Consider the following 10,413-nt stretch of genomic DNA (forward strand, 5'->3'; position numbering starts at 1 on the left):
TATATTTAAATATAAAAAAAAAAACAAACATCTCGTAATTACCTAGTTATATCAAACTCAAACACGAAAATGGAAAAACCCTCAATTATTGACAAAATCTCTAAAACAAGACACAAAAGCTTTTGCTGCTGCCCAAGCCAAACCTAAAACTATATCACATTTTAAAACCACTTCAAATAACTCTTATAGAAAGAGTCTGGGATACCCAATACAAAAATCACTTTACATACAAAAAAGTACCTAATCTCACCCATCAATAGGCAACATCATCTTCTGTAAGATGTATAAACCTGTTTCGCATGGGGACCTCAAAATTCCATAAAGGTAAAAAATTTATTGGTATTACTATTCCGTGTGTAGTCATTTTGTCCTCATAACGTATAAGAGTTACTAACACACAAACATCACATACAATTAATACAAAACTAAAATAAATAAATAACTAAATCAAGAAAATTATAATTCCATGTAAAACCCAAATAAGACCCTTATTGTAAAACAGTACTACAGTAGGTATACTTGTGACCCCTGGTTTCACACAGACAAGGCCTTAAGACCAGTCCCAGACGAAAATATAATTTAGTCAAGCCGTTTCAACTGAAAGAGAAAATTGCACTGACCGATTCTTTAAAATATTTTTAGGAACAACATTGCAGTCAACAGTTTATATACACCTAGCAGTAATTCTGCAAAATGTTAATAATTTAACCAGTAAGGGGGTCGAGAGGTAGAATCATTAAAACAAATTGTAATTACTGCCCTGATGAAGCAGAGTATATACTGCAAGTGTTATGCACACCTGTAACCACATCGGCCTCACCTAAGAGATGAATTAACGCGTACCATCAATCATCAGGCAAACATCGTAGTAGAAACATGTCGTTCAACACCGAAACCGGTAGAAAAACGTTGCGCACCGGTTTGAGCCAACAGAACGTGCCCCTGTAGTGTGCACAAGGTGATGAGTTTTTTTTTTTTTTGTTTGAGTGCATTGGATAGAAATGTAGGTAGGCGGACACTTGAATCCACCAATCAAAGCCGGTGTGTCAAACCTCTCTTTCAAGTCGTGTAGCTCAGGTCACGGACGGCGCAGATGGATTGACCGCTGTCACGGCCGAGACTTTTTTCGACCTCCCCGCTCGTATCGTTGACAGTCAAACGCGCCCTGTTAACGGCGCTTTCGTTGTCACAGTTCAGCTACCCGTTAAAGACACAGAAAGATAGGCTACACACAACCGAATGTTCTGTGATGGAGCCCGTGAAACACAATCAACATGAAAGATATGACTGAGAAGAAGAGCACGTATATTACAGAGAAACCGATCGAACGCAAGTACAAAGGTAGCCTAGTTAATGTAACCCTACACACCGGTATGTGCCGGCAGAATGTTAGAAAAAGGGCATTGATGTATAATTGTGAGGTACAAATGCGCTGGTAGGCTGCTGATGTCATTAATATAGGCTAGTATTAATAATTAGCCATAGGGAAACTAAGCTTTCTCAAAACCACGTAAAATTTTTTGGTAGTAGCCTTTGTTTGTTTGTTTATTAACTTTCAAAGAGATTTTATTCATTTATTCAGCTAAGATCCCATATTATGCACTTTTTGTTTTGGGGGTATTCTAGTGTTTCATTGTTGAATGTTCAAAGGATAGCCCTATGATTTTTTTCACATATTGCACATTGTTGGCAACACCTTTTTTTCTTTGTTCGTCCGTTACAGCTCGTTCGTTTCGTCTCTGAGAAGCCCCTCCTTTGAAGGCCAAATTTGCGTTGGCCAAGAACTGTTTCCAGAACTTCTACTATGCTTGATTTGGTGTTAAAATAGCATTTCTTTATTCTAAGTCTGTTGAACCCATTTTTTGTGCTTAAATTTTGGCTGCACTATGATAAAAATGTGGGGTAATCTATACGTTTATATCAGCCAGGAACCATTTTGTTTGATCAAATGTGACTTGTAAAGACTTTTATATGTGTAAAAATTTTATATTTAATAAATACAGTTTAATACACCAACCAAAAAAATGTGGGTTGACAGTTTCCATTAAAAATAAAAAAATTAAAATCTGTAGTTTGATCAAATGCAGCCTTAGTGATCCTTAAAAAACTCCGTTCAGAAACATTAGAAATCCTGTGTTTTTAAAGATTCCAGCCTTTTGACAATGGTCGTGTCATGTTTGCTTTCAAATGTTAAACATTCAAAACATCTAAAAATGGGAAAAGAACATTTTACAAATGGTATCAATGAACGGTTTCTCCTAAACAAAGCGAACAACCAGAGTGGGAAGACCCCCCTCCGAAGGAGGAATATATTTTGAAAGAAAAAAAGTATTCACAAATGGACAGTGCTCCAACAGGAGCCGTATCGAAAGTAGGGCAAATATTTGCTAATTTTACTTTTGTTTATTAGACAATGCTCAATCTTCAATAAGCTTTTACTGTAATAACATTGTGATCTTTTGGTTATGTATTTTATTTTTTAAACAGAGGGTGGTAACAGCGTTCAAACACAATTTGGAAACGTGGCACTCCGGCATGACAACATTCCACAACATAATCAATAAATAATAGGATCTACATCACTCAGACGATCATCAATTCTAAATTCAGACCAGTATCTTCAGGACTTCGGAATTAACCTGAAGAATGGTGGCACAGTAGTTGCTCCAAACATACTAGGATCCACAATAGCTGGTGATGTTACAGTAAACCAAAATGTGGTGAGTGACTGATCACTAAAATACTGTAATATTGAACATTTTGCTGAGTTGCTCATTTAAGATATGGCTGAAGTTTATAGTGTATATACTGTTATATGGATGTATTTGTTTTCTATCAGATCTCACATGTGTCTCGCTGTACCTCAATAAACAAAGAGGGTAAGAGTAAAAAACTCTTGCTGCATAAAACTATTTATTCATCAGTGGATACTCCTGTTAATAACATTACTTTCCATATTTGTCCTGATATTTAGAAATTCTTCAGGGAGTAAAGAATAAGATGAAATCAAGAATGATGAAGGAGTCTGAGAGGATTTTGGAGGGAAGTGCACAACAATCAGTCTCTCTAAATAAGATCTACACTCAACTGTTCATCATCAATGACGAGTCAGACTCCATCAATAAAGAACACAAGATCTGGCAGATTGAGACGACCAATGATTTAAACACACCAGGGCAGATAGTCATAAACTACAATGAAATTCTTAAACCACGCTTGGGTGAAAATAGGACCATGAAGATCGTTTTAACAAAAGGAATTGCTGGAATTGGGAAAACAGTCACTGTGCAGAAGTTTGTCTATGACTGGGCAAGCGGAAAAGCCAATCAGGATCTAGAGCTTGCTTTTCTGCTCCCATTCCGAGAGCTGAACTTGCGTGAGGGAGAAAACCAGAGTCTTTTTGACCTGCTTTGTGCCTTTTACCCAGAATTCAAAGAGGCGAGGCCGATCTCTGACTGGATCTGTGATAGAAAAGTTCTGTTCATCTTAGATGGTCTGGATGAGTATAAAAAAGGACTGAGCTTTCAAACCCAGCATTTTGTCAGATGTTACTAAAGAAGCCCCGCTGGATGTCCTCCTAGCAAACCTTCTAAGAGGAAAACTGCTTCCATCCGCACACCTGTGGATCACCAGCCGGCCTGTGGCAGCTGAACAGCTTCCATCTGAGATCTTCAGACAGGGATATGTCACGCAGATCAGAGGATTCACAGATGAACAAAAAGAAGAGTACTTCACGAGGCAGTTTGAGGATCCAGATCTAACCAAAACAGTCACCTGTCACCTGAAGTCTCATAAGAGCCTGTGGATATTGTGCCACATACCTCTCTTTTGTTGGATTTCATCAGTTGTTCTGAAAACCATCATTAAAAGTCCAAGTTCAAATAAAAGTCTAAATAAAGACAGGGACATGCCCTCAAATCAGACAGAAATGCATATCCACTATCTGCTCATTCAGACTGGGTTAAGCCACAACAAATATCAAGGGAAAAATGTGTCACCAGAAGACGCTCTCATACAGTACAAAGGACTGATTAAGAACTGGCAGAATTGGGCATACTGGAAGCTGAAGGAACAGAATGCCATCTTCAGTAAAGAAGACTTGAGGAAATATTATATCACTCCTGATGAAGCTCTTCGATATCCTGGCATCATTACCTGTGTCTCTGGGAGCAATTTTGGATATAACAGAACTAAATTTTTCAGCTTTGTCCATCTCAGTGTCCAGGAATTCTTTGCAGCTTTATTTGGTTTTCATGAATTTCTATCAGGAAACCAAGACTCCCTGGGATTAACTAAAGCGAAAAATGGGCAAAAGTCTAATTTGTCTGATTTTCTCAAAAGCGTGATTGATATGGCAGTTGAAAGTAAAAATGAACACTTGGATCTTTTTAACTGTTTCCTCTTCGGAATTTCTTGTGATTCCAGCAGACGTTTACTCGAAGGATTCCTACCTCATTTGGAAGACAGTAGTTTAGAAGATCACAAAAAAGTGACCAAGTACATTAAGTCTTTGAGGAGGAAAGTTCTGTCCCCTGAAAGATGCTTTAGTCTCGTTCGTTGCATTGTGGAGCTCAAAGACAGGTCTTTTTTGCAGATTCCTGAAATCTCACGGACCAAAAAGCCCCTCACACTGTTCCAGTGCACAATTCTGGCTTTCCGGTTTGTGATGTCAGATACAGACCATGATGAGTTTGTCCTCAGGAAATTTAACATCACTTTAGAAGGATTTCAGAGATTTCTCTCCAGCCATTACATGCTTCAGAAAGGCTATGTAAGTATTATGAAAACATCTGTAAACAGTGTTGGGGTAAAACATTACTAGTAATGCGAGTTATGTAATGATTTATTTTATTCCAAGTAACTAGTAAAGTAACACATTACTGTTAAAGTTACAATAAAATATCAGTTACTTTTTCAAATGTGTAACATACATTCTTAAAAATAAAGGTGCTTCACAATGCCATAGAAGAACCTTTTTTGTCTAAATAGTTCCATAAAGAACCTTTAACATCTGAAGAACCTTTTCTGTTTCAAAAAGAGGTTCTTTGTGGTGAAAGAAGGTTCTTCAGATTATAAAAAGGTAAGAAAGAGATGGTTCTTTTAAGAACCTTTGACTGAATGGTTCTTTGTGGAACCAAAAATGATTCTTTTTACTTGAAGAACCTTTTGTTGCACCTTTTTTTTAATGGTATAAGTTTCCCATTTATTCACCCACAGCTCTCCTGTCCCCATATTGAGAGAAACTGGGAGGAAGCAGAGAAACAGAGGCATTTTCTTCAGCCCGATGCTTATTCATTTCACTTTTGGTGTGAAAGGGTCCTCACAGTTTCCAAAAATAAAAGACATGTTCTTTATCATAGTTAAGACTCTGCAACACCTCCCTATAACGCCTAATTCCCCTAAAACGCCCACGTCTACATCACTATGTGGAAATATTTACATAATGCCGCCCAAATGTTGATGAAGCTTGCGATTATGGGTGTACATTTCGACAAGTGCGTGTGGTATTTAGCCAATCAAAATGAATTGGGTCAGCTGGCCAATCAGAGCAGACTGCGCTTGTTGGAAGGAGGGACTTTTTAGAAAACTACACGTTTGAGAAACGCGGGGTATAGAGGACCTACAATAATGTACAGTATTTGAGAAATAATGTTTTTTGAACATTTAAGCATGTCAACATGTTGTTACTGTTACTGTTACACCAAATACACAAAATAATGATCTTTAAAAAAGCGTCATATTAAAAGTAACTTTCCCCAACACTGTCTGTAAACATCATAATGTATCATAAAATATGCTGAATCAAAATTAAGTCTAACAGAGTTTACATGCAAAATTGTAACAAAGTTTAAATTGACAGGCTCAAAGGAAGCAGCTTTACAGAGAAACACTGTGATGTCCTGGTGCCTTTCCTGACCTCACCAAACTCTCACCTGACTCATCTTGATCTGAGCCACAATAACCTGGGACTGTCTGCACTGAAGCAACTTTCTAAGGCCTTCTGTGATCCCAAATGCCAGATTCAGATGCTGAACCTCAGCCACAACGACCTCCACAGTCAGGACATGGAGTTCATCAAGAATGTGCTTTCAGGATCAAATCTGATTCTGAAAATCCTGGACCTCAGTGACAATAATCTAGAAGATGAAGGAGTAATAATCCTCTCTGCTGGGCTGCGGAGTGCTAAGTGTCATCTTGAAGTTCTGAAGTAAGTAAAACTGACTGCAAATATCAGGGCCCAGACAAGATAAATAGATGTTGTAAGGACATCTATGGTAAGTTTGAAGCATGTAATGTTGATTTTATAGTGTGACGTTTTTATATAAAAAAACAAATGTAATATTTGTTTTATGTTTTCATGTTGTTGGTAACTAATTAACTTGTATCTGCAAAAAAAGAATTAACAAAGGCACTTGTTATCAATCAAAATAAATCAACAACAAAGATGAAATATGTTATTTGCTTAGCTGAATGTCACGTGACCATTAATGTATTCAAATGTATAGCTTGAATGAAAAGTCATTTGCTAAATGGGTAAATATACTGAAAAGCAGAGTGCGAATTTACCCCACCATAATTGGGGGGAACTCCCCCTCAACTCCTCCAATAACAACAATGTCCAAAAAACAAATCCCCACCATGATCGCCAAGTGCAACATGTGTTGTGCAACACACATACAAGGTCTAAACATGCAACAAACTGATAATCAGTAGGCTACAGAATATCTCATTGTTATATCCAAAAGAGAACTGTTTTGATCAACTCAAAAGTTAGAAGTTAAGTGCACTGAAATACCATTCTAATTACTAGTAAAAGTAATACCTTTACAAGAAGCCATATAAAAATATGAAATAATAGAACAATACTAACCAATTAAAAACAAATTCAAACACTAGCATGTACTATTTAGCCTAGGCTACTTGGCTCTTTTTATGTTTCCACAGGTTTCACTGATGTTATGTTTGTTTTCAAATTCAGTTTAAAATTAATTATTTTTTAAAAAATGCTTATTTAAAATTTAGTTTTTATAATTTTAGTCACATCTTCTATACAGAATTCACAACCTATACAAATACCACAGCTGTACAATTTTCACACCTTATACTAAATTTACCCTATACAGTCAATAGCCTACTCGATCTGAATTGAAGCAGCAAACATTCAGTGTAAAAGTAAAAAAAAAAAATGGCATAACATTATTTAATATTTGAATCACAGCTTATATAGTGTTTTGACATCGACAACCACAACCAAAAAGTCCATTTTACCTCAAACTTGCGACTAGTTAACATCCTAAAAGAAGGCTCAATCGCTTCTCGGGTCGACATTAACACACTGACAAAATTATATTCAGAATTTAAAATATTTTTATACCACTTTTTAATGTGTAATTGTGTAAAGGTGTTCACGAGATAGAGATACCGACCTTTCGCGAACTTGCTTTCAACGTCGAACGAACGTTCTCATGGAGACGCGTGTGCACGGAGGGGAGGGGCTGTGTGTGTATGTGTGTGCGCGCGCGCATGTGAGAGACGCATGAGTGACAGAGAGACGGAGGGAGAGCAGGGAAAGGAAATGCAGCTGAACGAATACGCTGCGTGTTTTAAATAGCGTTAAAAAATAAAAGACCTTGACAAAGATGAAAACTAAGGACATTTACTCTATAATTTTATTTTATTTTAGTTAGTTTTGCCACATGGTTACTATAGTTAAACCATGGTAATCACAAATTAACCATGGTTTTGCTATATTAACCATAGTTTAACCATTGTATTTGTAGTAAATCTGTGGTTATACAAATGGTAGTCAACACGCCAAAAAACCATGGGTTACTACAGTTTTACTATAATAGAACCATGGTTATTTTTTGTAAGGGCGTGCACTGTGTTATAAAACTGCACATTTTAGAGTGGCCTTTTATTGTGGCCAGCCTAAGGCAGACCTGTGTAATAATCATGCTGTCATGCTGTGAGGTGGATGAATTATCTCGGTAAAGGAGAAGTGCTCACTAACACAGATTTAGACAGATTTGAGAACAATATTTGAGAGAAATAGGCCTTTTGTACACAGAATAAGTCTTAGATCTTTGAGTTCAGCTCATGAAAAATGGGGCAAAAACAAAAGTGTTACATTTATAATTTTTTTTCTGTGTATATACAGGCAAATGTCATGAATGTCATTCCTTGGCCAGTTGATCTAAACAAAAATCTGATTTTGCCTTACAGACTCTCAGGCTGTCAGATTCAAGAAGGAGTTTTGAAGTTGCTGTCGTCTTTGAAAAAAAGTCTGATAGAACTGGACCTGCAGTATAATGACCTCGGAAACATTGTGGAAAAGAAAGTTTGTGCACTGAAGGATAAGCTGCCCTCACTGAGGTATGTTGCTTTTATCTGGTATTGATTTAAGTGGAAGGTTGGAATGAACATCACTGGATCCCATGAAACATGTTGTAAGGACTTTGATTCTTCCTAACCATTCAGTGAATTGTCCACTGTTGAGTTCAAGTATACTTAATTTAGGCGACTGTGACGAGTGAGACGTGCTGCTGAAGATCGCTCCTTCCTCCCGGGTTTCGGCACCAATGTAACAATATAAACTTCACAATCACGGGAAGAAGGAGGCGGGAACCGGCGGACATTAAAAATTAAGCTTTAAAAATAAAATAAACACAAAACAGTGCGACAGCCCCTCACGGATGAGTGCCGCGCATAAACAGAACCAAAACACAAAATAAAGCCCAGGCCTGGTCCTCTCTCGTTCTTCACTGTCATAGCTCTTCTTTTGGTATCCTTCCGATCTCCTCTGTGGGACTCGAGACCGGTGAGTGGCGCAGGTGTCGCTCATTTCCAATCACTCCACCGGCCTCGCTCCATTCTCATGGCTCTCGGCCCCACCCCACTCGTCACAGCGACTTTGATACACAAGCACTAATGTAAAGGTAAAAATGAGAATAGTTGTCAAACAAGAGACTATCCATTCATGTTTAAATGTGCTTCAATAAATGTCAAATGGTGTGAGTCTTGTCTTAACATATTAACCCATTCTAACCCTTACTCTAACTCTAACTAGAATTTACACTGGAGGAGTCTGCAACCACCAACCAGGACTCTACAAATGTGAGTTTAAACATGGGTCAACATAAAGATTGCAGGTTAAATTGTAGATAAATGTTTTTGTTTGTAGACACTGTAACTACTTCACCAATTTTAAACACCTTTTTCCATTTCATTTTGAAAGGTCTTGTGGTGTGACAGATACATTTATTGCAGTGCAAATACTGTTTCTCTAATTTACTGTACATGAGTTCATCAAAACCTTATTAAAATAATGAATGAATTACCAAAATGCTGTTTAAAGTCTTCCCTGAAGAGTATTTTACATCATTACACTCAATATGCTGCTACTGCTAATTGTAGATATTTAAGTTGACATTTTCTGATAAATCTCTTTGTTTTTAGATGCTGTCACACTCACCTTTGACCCTCGGACGGCTAACGAATACCTCTATCTGAGTGAGGACAACACACTAGCTGTTTGTAAGAGAGAGGCAGGCAACAGCTTCCTGCTAATGATGAAAGATTTGACAAGTGCAACCAGGTCCTGTGCTGCCAGCCGCTGTCAGGATGTTGCTTCTTTACGGTGGATGTGATCGGGACAGGGGTGCACATGGGTGTGGCCTGTAAGGGAATCAAGAGGAAGGGTGCAAATGACACCGTACGTCTGGGACGCAATAAGATGTCGTGGTGTTTATGTTGCTCAAAAACTGCATATGTGGCTCATGACAAAAAAACTAAATCACTAACTAAACCGCTTCAAACAGAGTCCACCAGAAAACTCGGTGTGTTCCTGGATCGAGAGGCTGGTTCTGTTTCCTTCTATAAGTTTAGCCCAGACTCAGAGCCTGAACTCTTGCACATGTTTGATGCAGAGTTTCCTCGGGACCAGGAACTTTACGCTGCGTTCAGTATTCAGGAACCAGACAGCTCAGTCTGTTTAAGGCAAGCATCACTATAACTATACCTTTACAGTTACAGTTTGTGCTCCAGACATGAATGATGCCTCAAATTAAGAGAGTGTGATCGATACAGTATACACCTGGCAGACCTACTGAAAGAAGCCAGCTGGGAAAACGCACCTAGAAGATCAGCAAGTGTTGAAACATGACTTTATCATCATTATTGTGCGCTTTATAAACTCTAAACAACAGTTCTATGGCATTCTTGTGTTTCAGATCAGTTAACATGTTTTTAGTTTTGCATATCGCAGTGTAACTGGTTTCATTTAATCAAAAAAATAGAGTTTTATTAATTGGATCTGATGCAGTTTCTTTGTACTGGACTGATTTTTTAAAATCTGCCATCTCAAACCTATATGACTTACTTTCTTCTGGGAAGCAATACAAGAAGATACTT

General features: G+C 37.8%; 1 pseudogene; it reads left to right on the forward strand.

The window, feature by feature from the left end:
- The first annotated feature begins 1,274 nt into the window (after positions 1–1,274).
- LOC109097707 lies at positions 1,275–10,125 on the forward strand (annotated as a pseudogene).
- The last annotated feature ends 288 nt before the right edge of the window (positions 10,126–10,413 follow it).

This window comes from Cyprinus carpio, chromosome B22, assembly GCF_018340385.1.
Source record: "Cyprinus carpio isolate SPL01 chromosome B22, ASM1834038v1, whole genome shotgun sequence".
NCBI lineage: Eukaryota > Metazoa > Chordata > Actinopteri > Cypriniformes > Cyprinidae > Cyprinus > Cyprinus carpio.